Source organism: Bactrocera dorsalis, chromosome 2 (genome assembly GCF_023373825.1).
Source record: "Bactrocera dorsalis isolate Fly_Bdor chromosome 2, ASM2337382v1, whole genome shotgun sequence".
NCBI lineage: Eukaryota > Metazoa > Arthropoda > Insecta > Diptera > Tephritidae > Bactrocera > Bactrocera dorsalis.
This window is the reverse complement of record NC_064304.1, coordinates 56,882,506-56,898,415: the sequence shown is the minus strand read 5'-3', so window position 1 is coordinate 56,898,415 and position 15,910 is coordinate 56,882,506. Positions and strand designations below refer to the sequence as shown.

Genomic DNA, 15,910 nt, shown 5'->3' with positions numbered 1-15,910 from the left:
TTAATTGAAACTATTCCTGAGAATGCAGTTAGCAATCTAACTTTAATTGGAAAATGGGGCTTTGACGGAAGTACGGGGCATAGCGAGTATAAGCAAAAGTTTTCATCCAGTGATTTGAACGATAGAAGCTTATTTGTAACATCATACGTACCTCTCCAACTAGTTTCGCAAATAGATGATCGAATAATTTGGAAAAACCCCCGACCATCATCGACTCGTTACTGTAGACCGATCAGATTTCAATTCAAGAAAGAGACAACCGAACTATCGATTAAAGAAGAGAAGTATTTTAAGGAAAAATTAGCCTTTTGAAGCCAACACAATTAACCGCATCTAATAGAAAAATTGTTATTACACATAGCTTGCACCTTACTATGGTAGATGGAAAAGTGTGCAACGCGATCAGCGAATCTTCCGCTGCAAAGTGTTATACATGTTCAGCACGGCCAACAGAAATGAACGATGTTCAAAAATGTTTGAGTAAAGAAGTTCGCACAACATTTTATGAATTTGCTTATCTCCACTGCATTCATACATACGCTTCTTTGAATACTTTTTACATGTTTCATATAAACTAGAGGTCAAAATGAGGCAAGTAAGAGACACAGAGAAGAAAAGTAAAGTATTGGAGAGAAAAAACAAAATTCAGACGGAATTTCGCGAAAAAATGGGTATAATAGTGGACAAACCTATAGATGGAGGTAGAGGATCGTCCAACGATGGAAATATAGCAAGAAAATTCTTTTCTAATGCAGCCTTGAGTTCCGAAATCACAGGAATTGATGAATGTTTGATTCATAGGTGTGCAACATTATTGCAAGCCATGGCATCGGGGTATAAAATTAATGCGGAGATATTTAAACTCTACGCGCTGGATATAGCTAAAGATCTGATAACTGCATATCCATGGTACTATTTGCCGGCAACCGTTCACAAGGTTTTAATACATGGTTCTGCTGTGATAGAGCATGCATTAGTGTCGATTGGAGAGCTTTGGGAGGAAGCTGCAGAGTCCAATAACAAGGAAATAAAAAAATGTAGACTTCAGCACAGTCGGAAAGTGTCACGTACTTTAACAAACACAGATGTCATTAATGCACTATTGTTGCGCTCAGATCCCTTTATAACAGGACAGAGACAACTTCCAAAAAAGACAAGTCGACTTTTTTGAAATCTTTTTATGAATTTCTAAATGATTCTATATAATTTTTGTTTCCTTAATTTTTCTTTTATTGTTTTTTTATATTGGACTAACGGGCCCGGTGCCTGCTTCGCACGGCAAAACAAAATAAGAAAAGAAACACACTTGTTTTTAATAAAGTTGGTTTTGTTCCCTATTATTCAACTTTTAATTCTAGTTTCTTACAATTTTAGAGTATGTATCACTTAAACTATCTTAGAGCTCTTTCGTAGAAACATTTTTGGTTTTGCCATGAGTTGTTGTGTAGATAAAGAGAACTGAAGGCTTGCCAACACGTGAGCACGAAACATGTAACTGGCCGTGTGAAAAGCAAGGATATTCTAAATCAATTCCACAGAATTCCAACCATTGCCCTTGCGCTTTATTTATTGTAATAGCAAATGCAAGACGTACTGGAAACTGTAGTCTTTTGAATTCAAAAGGTAAATCTGATGGAATCATTGGAATGCGTGGAATCAATACATCTTCACCTTTAAACTTCCCCTTTAAAATTGTTGCTTCGATCAAATTGTTCATAACCTTTTTAACCGCTAATCTTGTCCCATTGCATAATCGTGGTTGATTTATATTTCGAAGCATAATAATGGGAGCACCCACTTTCAATTGTAAACGATGAGGTGGAAATCCGGGTAAATCCAATGAAATCAAAAATTCTGTCGGATAATTAACAGCGTCGTCTTGATTCGTAACCGTGCCAACTGATTGATATGTTACAACCACGCCAGGAACATGGGTTAAAATGTCTGCATTCGTTTGACCAATGTCTTTATTCTTAGCGGTCAGTATAGCTCTTTCAGGCAACCAATTATGATTGCGATAATTTTCTGCAATATTTGGAAAAACACTTGACTCCAATTCTTCTTTTGTTGGTGCAATATACAAAAGCTATCTGGTAAAGTAATTAAGCCAGTTTCACGATCGACAGCAAGTTGACCATTGCCTGTTGCCAACAGTTGCCTTGAAAATGTGTCGGCCGATGGATCGTTTTGAATTTGTACTCGCACATTAGTAGTTAAATTGAGTATTTGTACATGTCTCCATAAATAAGATGACTTTAAACATGCTTTTAATTCATCTGCTGCTGTTGAACGGGGAATCACAGGCAATGTCTGACGAAAATCACCAGCCAACAGAATCAAAGCGCCACCAAATATCTGTTGATCATTACTACGCAAGTCTTGCAATGTCCTGTATAACGCTTCCACTGATTTCTTATGGGCCATTGTACATTCATTCCACACTTTTAATTTGCATTGTTGCAGACTTTGTCCATTCCCGAATTTTTGGAAACAAAATTTTCATTTACATTCATATTCAGTGGTAATTTAAGTGCAGAATGGGCTGTCCGACCACCATCTAATAACGTCGCTGCTATTCCAGATGATGCAAGTGCCAATGCTACATTACTCTGTGATCTTATAGTTGCTAATAGCAAGGAAATCAGAAATGTTTTGCCAGTTCCTCCTGGAGCGTCTAAAAAAAACATTCCTCCAGTTTCGTTTCGTACTGTTTCCATTATGGTATCACATGCGTGTCTCTGTTCTGGATTCAATTTACGCAAATTCAAGTTTATAAATGTGGTCAACTCATTCAAATCATATTGTTTTTCAGGATTTATTTCTTGATTGGATGCATCATGCATTGGTCGATTTGGAGCTGCCAAACCCAATTGTGTCAATGTTTTATTTGCAATTACCAAACAAATATCTTCAATGATAATCAATGCCTCATTAAACATTTCAAGTGTAATAATTAAATAGTGCTTTCCTGCAATTCGGCGCATTCGATGCAAAATGTCTTCGGACATAAAATCCTTAAAATTTTCCCATAATTGCAGTGGATCAGATGGAAAACATGTTGCAATAATAATAGCAAATAATGTTCTTATTTGATGAGGAGAACCTGTTGCTGATGCATCCCTCTTCTGCTCGCAACTTCCGTTGATTGAATTGAGTAAAGTTCAAACGCTCTGTTTCTATCTTTGCATACATGTCTACGACATATTGATGAAAGAGTCTCCGACATTTCAAAATATGATTTTCCTAATTTTGTCGCATCATAAGGGCATAACCACAAACTTATGCAAACTGTAATCAATTGCGTGATTATATCTAAATCCAGCACCAACAACAACAAACAGCATTAACGTAGATTTGTGCGGCACGCCTTTGAACATTTTGATTAATACTTGTCGACCTACGATCTGAACCCGATCTTGCAACACGTTCCCTTGTATTTGCAATCTCTAGTTCTCGCTGTTCTTGCGATTGATTTTCCCTTTCGTTTGATCTATTTTGCGTTCTACGCGACCGACGTCCAATGTCAGCTCTTACTCTTCGTGGCATTTTTAGAAGAAACTAAACTAAAAATAATAAAGAACTTCAGTAATAAATTGATGAAATCCAGCAAATTCTGGACTCGAAAAACTGAAAATGTGTCAAAATTCAATTAAAAATTGGCCAAAAAATCGAAATAATTTTTGTCTTACCGTTCGGAAGCGAAAATGAAACGTTCGAGATCGTCTGCACTCGAAAAGCACCAAAAAGTGACGAAAAGACACGAAAATCTGCTGAAAATATGACAAAATTCAATTAAAAATTGGCCAAAAAACCCGAGTAATTTTTAGCTCACTGATCGGACATTAAACAAAAAAAATTCACTCAATTTTTTAATTTTTTTCACAAAATATCAAATTTGTGATTATGTCACTTGTAACAGTCAGAACACTTGTTTAGCAAAACAAATGATTTTTATCTCAGTAATCATTGTTTTTTTTAATTTTGTTTAACAAAATATTCAAATTAAAACGATGATTAAAACGATGATTATAACGAAAATTAATTTATTTTTATATAAATACTCACCAAAAAATGCGAAGAAATTAATATTTTCAAAAATCGATTATGATAAGATCAATCACCAATGACATTCTAAGAGAAAAGAGAAATGATAACAAATTGCTATTTGCATCACTCCGTGCAATGGTCTCCAATACACAAACGACCAAAATGTATTCAATACTAATGAATGCTGTATGCGGTACAAAAAAAGCCTGCGGCAAAAACACACTCACTTCACATACGCACCGCACACACATGCGTTATCGGATTTCAACCAAAATTCATATAAACCATATATGGACCACTGCCTACGTAGTGTGTAAGTTTGGTTGAAATCGTACGACGTGTTTATGATTAGTTCGGCGACGTACATATACGGACTTATTTTTATATATATAGATTTTTGATGATATATATGTATATGTACAACAACATTTTTCTAAAAATATAACTGCAATGTAGATAAAATAAAATAATTTCAATTTTATTAAAAAAAAAATTATTAAGTTTGTTTGGATCATTCCTGTGGGAGCTATTGGATATAGTCGTTTGATTTGTCAAATATTTTTAATATTTCTTATCTTTATTTTTGGAAAAAATTTCAACCCGCTATGTCAAGAAAAGTATTTTTGGCCGCTGTGCCATACAAGCGGATCCACTGTGCGTTGATGTTAACTTGTACAATGATTTGACTGAGGTATTTTTTGTCATTCAAATAGATTTAGATAGAATTATTAGTAGTGGTAATATTTTAGCAACAAGTTCTATACATATTTTGATAGCTTAATATTTCAAACATATTTCTAGGACTAGCATATATTTGAAATTTCTTTACGTAGTAATGATTCGAACCATGAAATTTCGAGAAATAAAACTTGGTAGACAGCAAGAATCTACTTATTATGATAAACTGCAACGTGGCTGAGCTAGCAGCACGTCAGCCAGAAGTCAGAGCTAGAGAAACTTCGGCGAAAGAAAAATGTTACCCGAGTACTCTCCACTTAAATACCTGATGAAGCAATTTATCAATGACGAGAGTATGCTCAGTTAACGACTTATCTCAATGCTTCTGAAACATTAGATGAGACAAAAGTTCGACGGCCCGTAGTCGCTCAGTGTCAATCAGAGCGTCAGAAATATTTACCAAAAATTCTTGGGGAGTATTTGAAAAACGTGGTTTTGAATATGACGCGGCATTAGATTACAGTAAACACAGGTTCATTAAAATTTGCGGTTGGCCTTTATGGGGTATTAAAATGGAATGAGGAAAGACCAGGAATGTGTTGTGCTGGGGCAAAGTAGTCATTCCTATTTTAGAAGACCCCGTTTATAGATGAAACTAATGCATCTCGACAGTTCCTAAACAGTGTAAAACATGCAACGCATGATTTCACATGGTATCATTCGGGGCGGGGCAAAATTTTCGCTATTCCTGCATTTTGCACAACGTTCACAGTGCAAAATCAATTACATCATCATCACTTCTGCCACCACTTAATGAACAGCAATAATTCTTACTGGTGTATTTTATGTTAGTTGACGACGCAAAAATTGACAGCTGACGGCAGAATCCGCACCGCTACATCTCAGCTGTCGAAGGGACGGACGCTGACCCCACAGAACCGGTAGATATCGTGTTGTGGAAATACGATGATTCTCTCAGAAGAAGAAGTAACCTACATGGACTTCACGTCATTCCATACAATGTTTCGTGAAAACAATTTTTATTCTTTGGTACTATGTAGGACACTACTATCTCAATTCTTGGTAAATATGTATGTAAAAATGCAGAGTGATCGTCTGCGATATATAGACTTGAATCAAAGCAAGTTGTGTGTCAACCAGAGTAAATTGGGTCCCAAGGTGATACTTCCGTGGTTGTTTGTAAACAGTTTCCGCTATACGTAATTACGGACAGATGAACCTATTCATTACAATGACATGGAACCCATCCTTGCCCGAAATGTAAAAGGAGTTGATGGCTGGTCAAATCTCAAAGGTCCGACATGGCTTCGTCGCTTAAGACTTTCGTATAAAGGTACAAAAACTGATGGCTCTCCTCTCTAAAGGTCAGGTGTTTGGTGACGTGTGTGGGGGAAAACGGGGACTGTTGCATGTTTTACAACTTTGCTTCCGCCTTTTTTTGTAAATTTAAGGCTTTATTGTATAAAAACGGTCCAAAAGTGTTTTCCCTTATTCCCTCAAAAACCAATGCTTAATTAACACACGAAATGCTTTATGATCGATTTTTTTGTAAATTAACATAAGTTGCTTTACAAAAATTCTATATTTTTTTAATACCTAATAGAAATCATATAGATGGTAGTAGTAGAGTAATAGTATTATCTACATATGTACTTGTATGTGTCAGTCTCACTAAAGCGTGGATGGGTCCTCAGCCGTACTTTTCTTGGAATTAAAAAAGAAAAGCAAAATTTCTCGCAAATGTCGAAAATTCGGCTCAAAAAGTGACATTTTCAGTTGAGAATAAGTGTGGGATGCAAACAGATATCTACAAATATTTTATTGGGTTAATGTTGACACAAATGTCCAAGATCGATATAAAACGATTTAATCGACTTAATCGACCAGTGCTTGACCCTAAAAATATCTATTGGAAAACGGCGGAAGCAGACCTAATAATTTCACCATTTATTTTCACCGTTAAACAGAAGAGTAACGCTACGATTAATCAAAAGGTTGATGTCCAAATTTTTCGGACTGGCCGATATGTAAGTAGTGAAAGTTACATCAAAGGCACTCAACGGCTGTGAACTTCACAATCGATGAGCTCACGTATTTTACAAACGCAAAAGTGCGCGACCGCGTTGCAACACCGTTTATTACTTTACTTTCAGCAGCTAAACAGATTTGGAGGTGGCACGACGATGTTTTAGAGAATAATTGAAAAGACCGAAAACGTGATGACTTAATCGCTGGAATATTCGAAAACAAGTAAGGAAGGGCTAAGTTCGGGTGTAGCCGAACATTTTATATTCTTGCATTTTGCAGGATTCAAAGCCAGGAAATACTTTAAGGTGTAAAACGTCAACGAGAGAATCGTAATCCAAGCAATTTTATATATACAACTACATTATTCATATATTGACCGTCATATTCGGCATAACTTTTCTTAGAAAAACGAAAATCATTACAGATAGCATATGGGAAATGAGGTAATATCGACCCGATTTTATCTATTTTTGCCAACAAGACATACTAAGTATTAACACGTCACAAACTTATAAAATGATCCCTAATATTCATACCACCACCAATCTTATGGAGTATTGGAGATTTTATCCATTTTACGCATATATGTATATACACTGTAAAACACAGTATCTAAATTTTATTAAAATAACTCACATATTGACCAAAATATGCGATATAAAGTCGCCCACTTGGAAAATCATTATATTAAGTACCTTCTCCTTCTTTACTAGCGTAGAAACACTTATGCGGTTATATCCGAGTTAACAAGAGTGCGCCACTCGTGTCTTATTTTCGCTACGTAGCGCCAATTGAATTTTCGAAGCGAAGCCAGGTCCTTTTCCACTTGGTCCTTCCAACGAACTGCAGGTCTTCCTCTTCCTCTGCATCCCCCGGCGGGTACTGCGTCGAATACTTTCAGAGCTGGAGTGTTTTCGTCCATTCGGACGAAATGGCCTACCCAGCATAGCCGCTGTCTTTTAATTCGTTAAACTACATATATATACTCGTATCCTCTCATACAGCGCATCATTCCATCGAATGCAATAACCGCCGTGGGCAACGCGCAAAGAGCCATAAATCTTTCGCAGAACTCTTCTCTCGAAAACTCCCACCGTTGACTCATCAGTTGTTGTCATCATCCAAGTCTCTGCACCTTATTGCAGGACGGGAATAATGAGAGACTTATAGAGTTTGGTTTTGTTTGTCGAGAGAGGACTTTAATTCTCAATTTCTTACTCAGTCCGAAGTAGCCCCTGTTGGCAAAAGTTATTCTGCGTTGGATTTCCAGGCTAACGTTGTTTTTAATGTTAATTTAAATAATTGCAATGTGAAATTGATAGCATTATTTAAATAATATTTATTATATAATTTAAATAATTAATCTCAATTAAGCCGGATAAAAAAGTGTAAGAAAAAGTTTCGATAAATTTCGATATTTTGAAGCTTAATTTTTTAAATGTTTAAATGTAACGAATATACCATATCTTTGCTTGTGAGCGGCATTTTTCGGCAAAAATGCGCCATGAAAAGCGATTGCGTTCGGGGGCCGTTCCCGACATAAATTTAAAAGTTGAGCCTACATTTGACGTCCCAAATTCTGAATTAAAAAGTACAATTTTATTGGGTCTAGAAGATTTAGCTCCCCAAGTTGAAGAAGCTGTCTCAAATGCACAAAATGCATCGAGGCAGCTTTTTCCAAGTATTGAAAATGAGATTGATGTGGGATTTTAGAGCCTCTTCCATTTTTTGAGGAGGATGTATCTTTTACAGGTAGGGGTATGACCGCAGGTACGGAAAGGAAGAAGAAATTGAGGGAAGAGAATAGGGTTTTGAAAATAAAGTTAGAAGAAAAAGAGCAGGAAAATAGAAGTTTAAGGGCCCAATTAGTTGAAATGGCCGCAGAGTTAGAAAGATGTAAGGAATAGCTCATTTAGGGAACAGTCAGACCCTCTTTCTTTAGTTTGTAGTAAAGTTCCTCCTCAGTTAGGTGCTTGCAGGAGTAGTTTTATAAATAGTAATCGCCGTACCCATGGTCGGCGATATGACAATTTTTTGAAAACGATAGCTTTGGGTGTATTTTTTCTATCGCCAGTTGCTTATCGGCACTTAAAGCACCAATTAGATTTTCCATCCGAAAGTACTTTGGAAAACTTTGTTACAGACTGGCCCCGTTTCTCAGGTTGTACCCAAAGTAGCATAAAATCGTTAGAGACTAGGAGTAGGGGATTCACTTTCGAACAAAAGTTCTTGTCGGTTTCATGTGATGAAATGTCACTGAAATGTCATTTGCAGTATGATAGGAAATTCGATAGGGTGATAGGTATTGAGGATCATGGCGATGAAAATCGCACTTCTAGATTAGCAACTACTGCAATGACTATAATGGTGCAAGGTATTGGTGGAGAGCCTTGGTCCCACGCATTGGCTTATTTTTTCGTAAAAGGTTCCTGCAAAGAGGATGTCCTCAAGAAATACATTCTTGAAGCCATTATCGAACTGCAAAATACAGGACTAAAACCCACTAAAAAAGTGTTTGTAGGTACCCCTGAACAGTTAGAGTTTTTAAATGAGGCAGATCAAGTTTTAAAAACTATTCGGGTCGTAGACGCTTTAGAAAGCAACACAAGCAATAATTTTAGTTATATAAAGGGGTGGGTGTTAAATATTAACAGTTTAAGATGATTGTGGCGATTTTTGTCACACTCAGGTTTTCCGTACTTGAAGACGAGACGACTATGTCAGGACAGTTAGAACATTTTTTTGGGCAGATTCGAAGCAGAGGAGGTACTAAAGTAACACCCTGTATGTTCTCTAGTTTGTTTAGAAAATCGTGGGGCTTACGTTACGGAAACGTCGTAACAAAAGGAAACTGTGAGCTGCCTTCAGAACCTGATGCTACAGTAATTTCGGAACATAGTAATAATGTTCTACTTAATGTGTGTAATGATTCACTATTGAATGACCTTTCTTGGCAGGATTTTCAAGGTTTACCACGGCCTGAACACTCCCTCGTAAGATCAATCACATTAGATAGTAGTTTAGAAATTAATTTTTTGAAAGAAAATGCATTTAGCTACTTTTGCGGCTATTTTTATTTAAAAATTTTCAAACTACACACATGTTCCCTGCCTCTACCATAGTTAGGAGATGAAATTCCTTCGGACGAATTCATCTTCATGCATCAAAATCAAATAGACAAATGCAATTTAGTGAAGCCGTCTGAGGATTTTATTGCATTTGTAAAAATTTTGGAAACAAGATTTTTAGAAGAATTCGACAGTAATTGTCATAAAATAGGAATAGGAGATATTCTTTTTAATAAAATGAAAGATGTTAGGCCCTTTTTGTGTTGTGATAATTGTGACCCAAAAATAGTTTTAGCCCTTTTTATTAGAATTAGAATATATTTTTTAACTAAATTTTTAAATAAAGACCTTTCTGTTCCTAATTTTAAAAATAAAATTTTTTTGTGTTTCACACCTATAGGTTTCAATTTTTTTTATTTTTTAGTGGTTACAATAAGCGAACTTAAACTTACCATAGAAAATAAAAAAGTAAAAATTTTGTAAACAGTTAGGATAAAGAGGCTCTAAAATAAGAAAGCAATTTTTTTTAAGGAAAAATAGAATTTGGGATGTAAATGTAGGCATTTGTGTATACATATGTATGTAAATAATTATGTTACTGTGATATTTTTATATATTTTTTATATGAATTGTTATTGTTTTGTTTTAATCGTTATATGTATAATTTTATCGTTTTGTTGATTTATGTAAATAAATTTATTAATGGGTGATATAGGCCTAAAGGGGAACCGAGCACCCAAAACTAACTTGCATACCTCCTGGGTGGTGTGGAAAGTGCAATTGGGCATTTTAATTTAAATGCCCAAAAATTCTTATTTTGTTCGATCTGGCCACAATGGAAAATGTTATAAAAAACGCTTACTTTGAGGCGCTCTTACACTGGAATAAGTTGGGCATCCCATTATCCCTGGTCAACAGTGACGTGGGAGCCTAGTTGCGGTTGCGACGACTTTCGTCTTGCCCTCGTTCACCATATTGTACCTGCTCGCTTAAGTTCTGTAGTTCGAATTATTTTCTCCAATAGTAGGTTGAAGAAGTCACACGAAAGGTACGTTTGGTATCGCACAGCTCCGAGATGTTCTTTCTGATCCTGACGGAGTTTTTGGTGTTACTCAACCTCAGCTTACATAGCCGTATTAGTTTTGCGGGGATACCAAATTCCGACATCGTGTCATAAAGGCAGCTCCTTTTCGTGGTGTCAAAAGCAGCTTTGAAATCGACGAAGAGGTGGTGTGTGTCGATTATTACATTGGTGAATATCTGATTTGTAGCAATATAAGTATGGTTACTGTATTATGTTGTATCGTTACCTTATTTTAATGTTACTTGAATAAGCAATCCTGTTGTACTTTTGAATTTGTATCATACCTTATCTTAATGTTACTCGAATAAGCAACCCTGATGTACTATTGAATTTGTATCATACCTTATTTTAATGTTACTCGAATAAGCAACCCTGATGTACTTTTGAATATGTATCATACCTTATTTTAATGTTACTCAAATAAGCAACCCTGAGTTTTTAAACTTGTAACTGGCGACATGAAAGTGTAGAGAAAAATAAAGAGGAGGTCAGTTCGAACGCAACCATTAAACGAATCGGTCATCCCATGCTACAGATTGGTTGTTGATTTTCCAGGTCTAAAGTCACATTGATAAGGTCCAATTATTTTGTTAACGGTGGGCTTTAATCTTTCACACAATACGCACGATACAACCTTATATGCGCTGTTGAAGAGACTTATCTCTCGGTAGTTGGCGCATATTGTTGGGTTTCCCGTTTTGTGGATTGGGCAGAGCAAACTTAAATTCCTATTGTTGGGTTTCATCTGACCATATTTTACAAAGAAGCTGATGCATGCTCCTTATCAGTTCTTCGCCGCCGTTTTTGAATAGCCAGCAATCCATGAGCCCCCGCCGCTTTGTTGTTCTTTAGGCGGGTAATTAACGACTTAATTAACTGACGTTGTACTTTCACTGCCATTCAGCAGGCTGGAGAAGGGCTCCCTCCGTAATTTTTGTATGTTTTTGCTAGATCACTGTCTGTTTTCTCTCCACTGCGACACAGCACTCCTCGTCGTATCAGCTGTTTGTTTGCATTTTCCGAAAACCAATAGTTTCGGTTGCAGTTGTACGTAATTACTTTAAAATACCATCGCACAGTTCCCTTATACCGAGTTGTTGACGAGTGCTCTCAGAGAGCAGGAGTGCAAGCCGAGTAGAAAATCGTTCGGCTGTCTGTTGTGATTGCAGCTTCTCGACGTCGAACCTTCCTTGTGTTTGTTGACATACGTTTTTTGCTGCACAGAGGCGGTTGCGAATCTTGGCTGCAACACGGTTAGAACACAGGAGACGTGTCTTCCAGCTATCACAACATGATCGATCTGGTTGGTGGATTTTCGATCCGGAGACAGCCAGGTAGCTTGATGTGTTTTCTTGTGCTGGAATCTAGTACTACAGATAACCATATTTCGGGCACCGGCGAAGTCGAACAGCCGCAACCCATTTGGGGTTGTTTTTTCGTGGAGGCTGATTTTACCGACTGTTGTGCCAAAGACATCTTTATTGCCCACCCTGGCGTTAAAGTCGCCAAGCACGGTTTCGACATCGTGGCGGGGGCAGCTTTCATGGGTGCGCTCTAAGCGCTCATAGAAGTCATCTTTGGTCAATCCCTTACCCAGTGAAATAATTAATAATTTCTTGTCTGTTTTAACTAAAAGAACTTAATATCAAACAACAAAATATGTTGATATATTTACGTGCAAAATCAAGGAGTTCGTTTTTAACAAGTCAGTGTTGAATTCTGATTTTTTTTTGCCTGACACAAAGTTTATTGTGACATGCCTTTTGATGAAAGATCTGCCCATACCACCACAATGAACGCGTTTATGACATGCCTCCCGTGGGTGTCGCAAATCTCCTCAATATTAATGAAGACCATCTGGTCCGTTCATATTAAGTTTATTTTCATCACTGGAAGTCTTCGTCCAAAATTTATATATTTCATAAAATGCAATATTTTTCAAGGTTGCTTTAGGCATGACTTTGTCACTGGATTTTCATATTTAAGGCATAAATCTTTTCTTATTATTTGATGCACACGTTGTTTAGTCACATATAGACCAAGAATTATAGTGATAGTTGTAACTGAGTAAGAAAAGATTGAATTATAATTTGAGATGAATGCATATTAGCTGACAAATATTCCTGTACCATTGCACAGAACAACGCAAAATTTAAAAGGAACGATCAAGTCTGTGTTTCCTTAAGTGTAGTATCTGGGCTTTAGCCGTCGATTTTGCAATTACTATGAATACTGGACAAAACATTACTATACATATGATTACTTGTTGGGCGTGAGACATGCACTCTTCTCCTCTACTCCCGCACTGTTATTGACTAAAACAAGAAGTACAGTAGAATCCCGATTATCCGGATCAATTAAAACCAGTGGTATTCCGTATAATCGAAAATCCGGATAATCGATTTCAAAGCAAATCAAGCAATATTTAAATTATAATAAAGTTTTATTATGTAATAAGTTTTACAAGTGTAGTTCAGATAATATGTACGATATATAAAAACCGAGCTATAACGATAAATAATGTATTACATAATGCCTATGTAATTTAAAATTTTGGTTGGAAATAACTTGTTACTGGTCTTTGATGTAAAGAGTCACATCGTTTCATTGCGGCCAAGTCCCCGATGCGTTTCAGTTGTAACAACTGTATGGGATCCGATACACCCTGTCTTTCAAACCACTTAAAAGCAATATCAAGAGCTTCAAAAGCTTCTGCGTGAGATGGTACTTGACATACATCCCCTGTTTCAGTATCTTCTTCATCTTCTCTTTCGTTATTGTTCAAATCCTCAATGATTTCTTCATCAGTTAATATTTGGAATCCAGGATCTTCATTATCGCAGTTCAGCCATTCCTTAATATTTTCTTCATCGCACACTTCAGCAATGCTAAGAATTTTCATTGCTTCTTTTATTTCTTTAAAATCGTCATGCGGTTTAATCGAGGCATTAGATAGAGTTAATTTTAATAATTTATTCCAAGCTCTTTTTAATGTTTGCAATTCCACAGAGTTCCACGCTTCTACCAGCATATAACATCAATCTTTTAAATTTGTTTCCTTAAAAAACTTTAACGTCGTTTCTATTTCACTGTCCTCTGTTGTCAAAAGACGACGCAATAGTCGCTTTCTGTATAAGGGTTTTAAAGTTTCAATGATGCTTTGGTCCATTGGTTGCAACATCGATGTTACGTTAGGGTGTAAAAACTTAACTGTGAACTTCGCATTTTCTCGATTTAGTGTTTCAGCGGAAGGGTGCGTTGGCACATTATCTAACAACAATACGTCGCCATCTTTCCCCACGCCCTTTTGAAATTTCTTCACTTCAGGAATAAACGTATTTTCATACCAAGCAAGAAAAATATCTGTGTTGATCCATGCTTTTTTTTGTTTAGCGTAAGTAAAGGGGATTTTAGCATTTTTGAAACAGCGCGGATTTTTTGATTTAAGTAGCAGTGGCAATCGATGTGTTCCATTAGCGTTTGCGCAAACCATAACTGTAACTCTGTCCTTACTCACTTTCTGCCCAGGTGCTGCATTTTCACGATGCGATGCTAACGATCTGCTTGATAGAGCTTTCCAATTAAGACCTGTTTCATCTGCATTGTATACAAAATCAAAATCGTATTCTTTTTCATCTAGAAATTCTTTTAACTCGTTTATAAAAGAGTCGGCTGATGCAACGTTAGCAGACAGTTTCTCTCCTTGAATCTCCAGTTCTCGAATGCCAAGTCTAGATTTGAATCTTGCTAACCATCCACAGCTCGCTTTGAAAGAATTATCACCACCAAGTTTTTGATTAAAATCCAATGCTTTTTCACATAAAAGAGGTCCTGATATGGGCTGGCCGCATGCTCTCTTTTGTAAGAACCAAGTAAAAACTGCATTCTGCAGAATTTCATTTTGAGATTTTTTCATAACTTTACGTTGCGAACTTCCATCTTCTTTCTCAAGCGCGCAGGTGAATTTCATTATGGCATCAGAATTCTTTTTAATGTCTGATATCGTAGAAGTTCCTACACCATTTATTTGTGCCAACTTACTGCCAGACTCACCATTTTTTATACTTTTAATTATCTTCACTTTGTCATTAAGAGACAACACTACTCTTTTTCGCTTGGACATTGTAAACTTCCAACACAAAAAGGCAGACAAAATAAGAGACAACCTTTTAGTTGAACGCTATCTAAGAAAATGAAACTATAACAAACTCTATCCCGCAAACAAATGAAAGCGGGAGTACACGTAACACGACCGGACGCGAAAATAAACTTGTCGTAACATGTATAATTGCGCCGTTAAAGTTAAAACATTTTCAAATTGACAATTAGAGCTGAGACGAATGAGTCCGGATAATCGGATAATCGGTGTTCGGATAATCGGGATTCTACTGTACCACAATGTACCGATACCAACAACAATTACATAAGCATAATCAACTCCCCGTTCTGTCAATCATAAAATTTTGTAAATTAATCTTTCCAATGTTCAAATTCAAATAATTCTGCTTCTGAAAATAGTTATTTTTATTGTTAATACATATGTAATTTGATTTCCGTAATAAACCGCGTAGACGAAAATACTGAAATCAAGAGCAATAAAACATTTAAAATAATTTCTAATACCAATGGCAGAATTAATGATTGCTAAAAAGCTTTTCACTATTCCTTGAACTTCTTGAAAAAACAGTTTTCGAATAAAAACGAACCAATTGAGGTTTTCTTGGTAGAAACGTTAGCACAGACCAAATCATATTTGAACGAATAAAAAATATTCGAAAACTCAGATAGAAACAGAATAAAAACATAGCTCAAAAACAAATCAAGATATTGTATTTATAAAAATAAGTAATCGTTTAGGATCAAAGTTATCACCAAATAAGAAAAAACGTTAACTTCGGCTGCACCGAAGCTAATATACCCTTCAGGTGCATTTCGTAACTATGTGTTAAAGTAAATATATGGAAGCTATAAGCTATAGTACGCC

The 15,910-nt window shown here is 36.2% G+C and overlaps 1 protein-coding gene and 1 pseudogene across 2 annotated transcripts in view; one reads left to right on the top strand and one right to left on the bottom strand.

Moving 5' to 3' along the window:
• LOC125776323 (uncharacterized) overlaps positions 1-15,910 on the top strand; it is a 213,877-nt gene that overhangs the window by 16,497 nt on the left and 181,470 nt on the right. The window lies entirely within an intron of this gene.
• On the bottom strand, positions 13,472-15,049 carry LOC125776115 (jerky protein homolog-like; annotated as a pseudogene).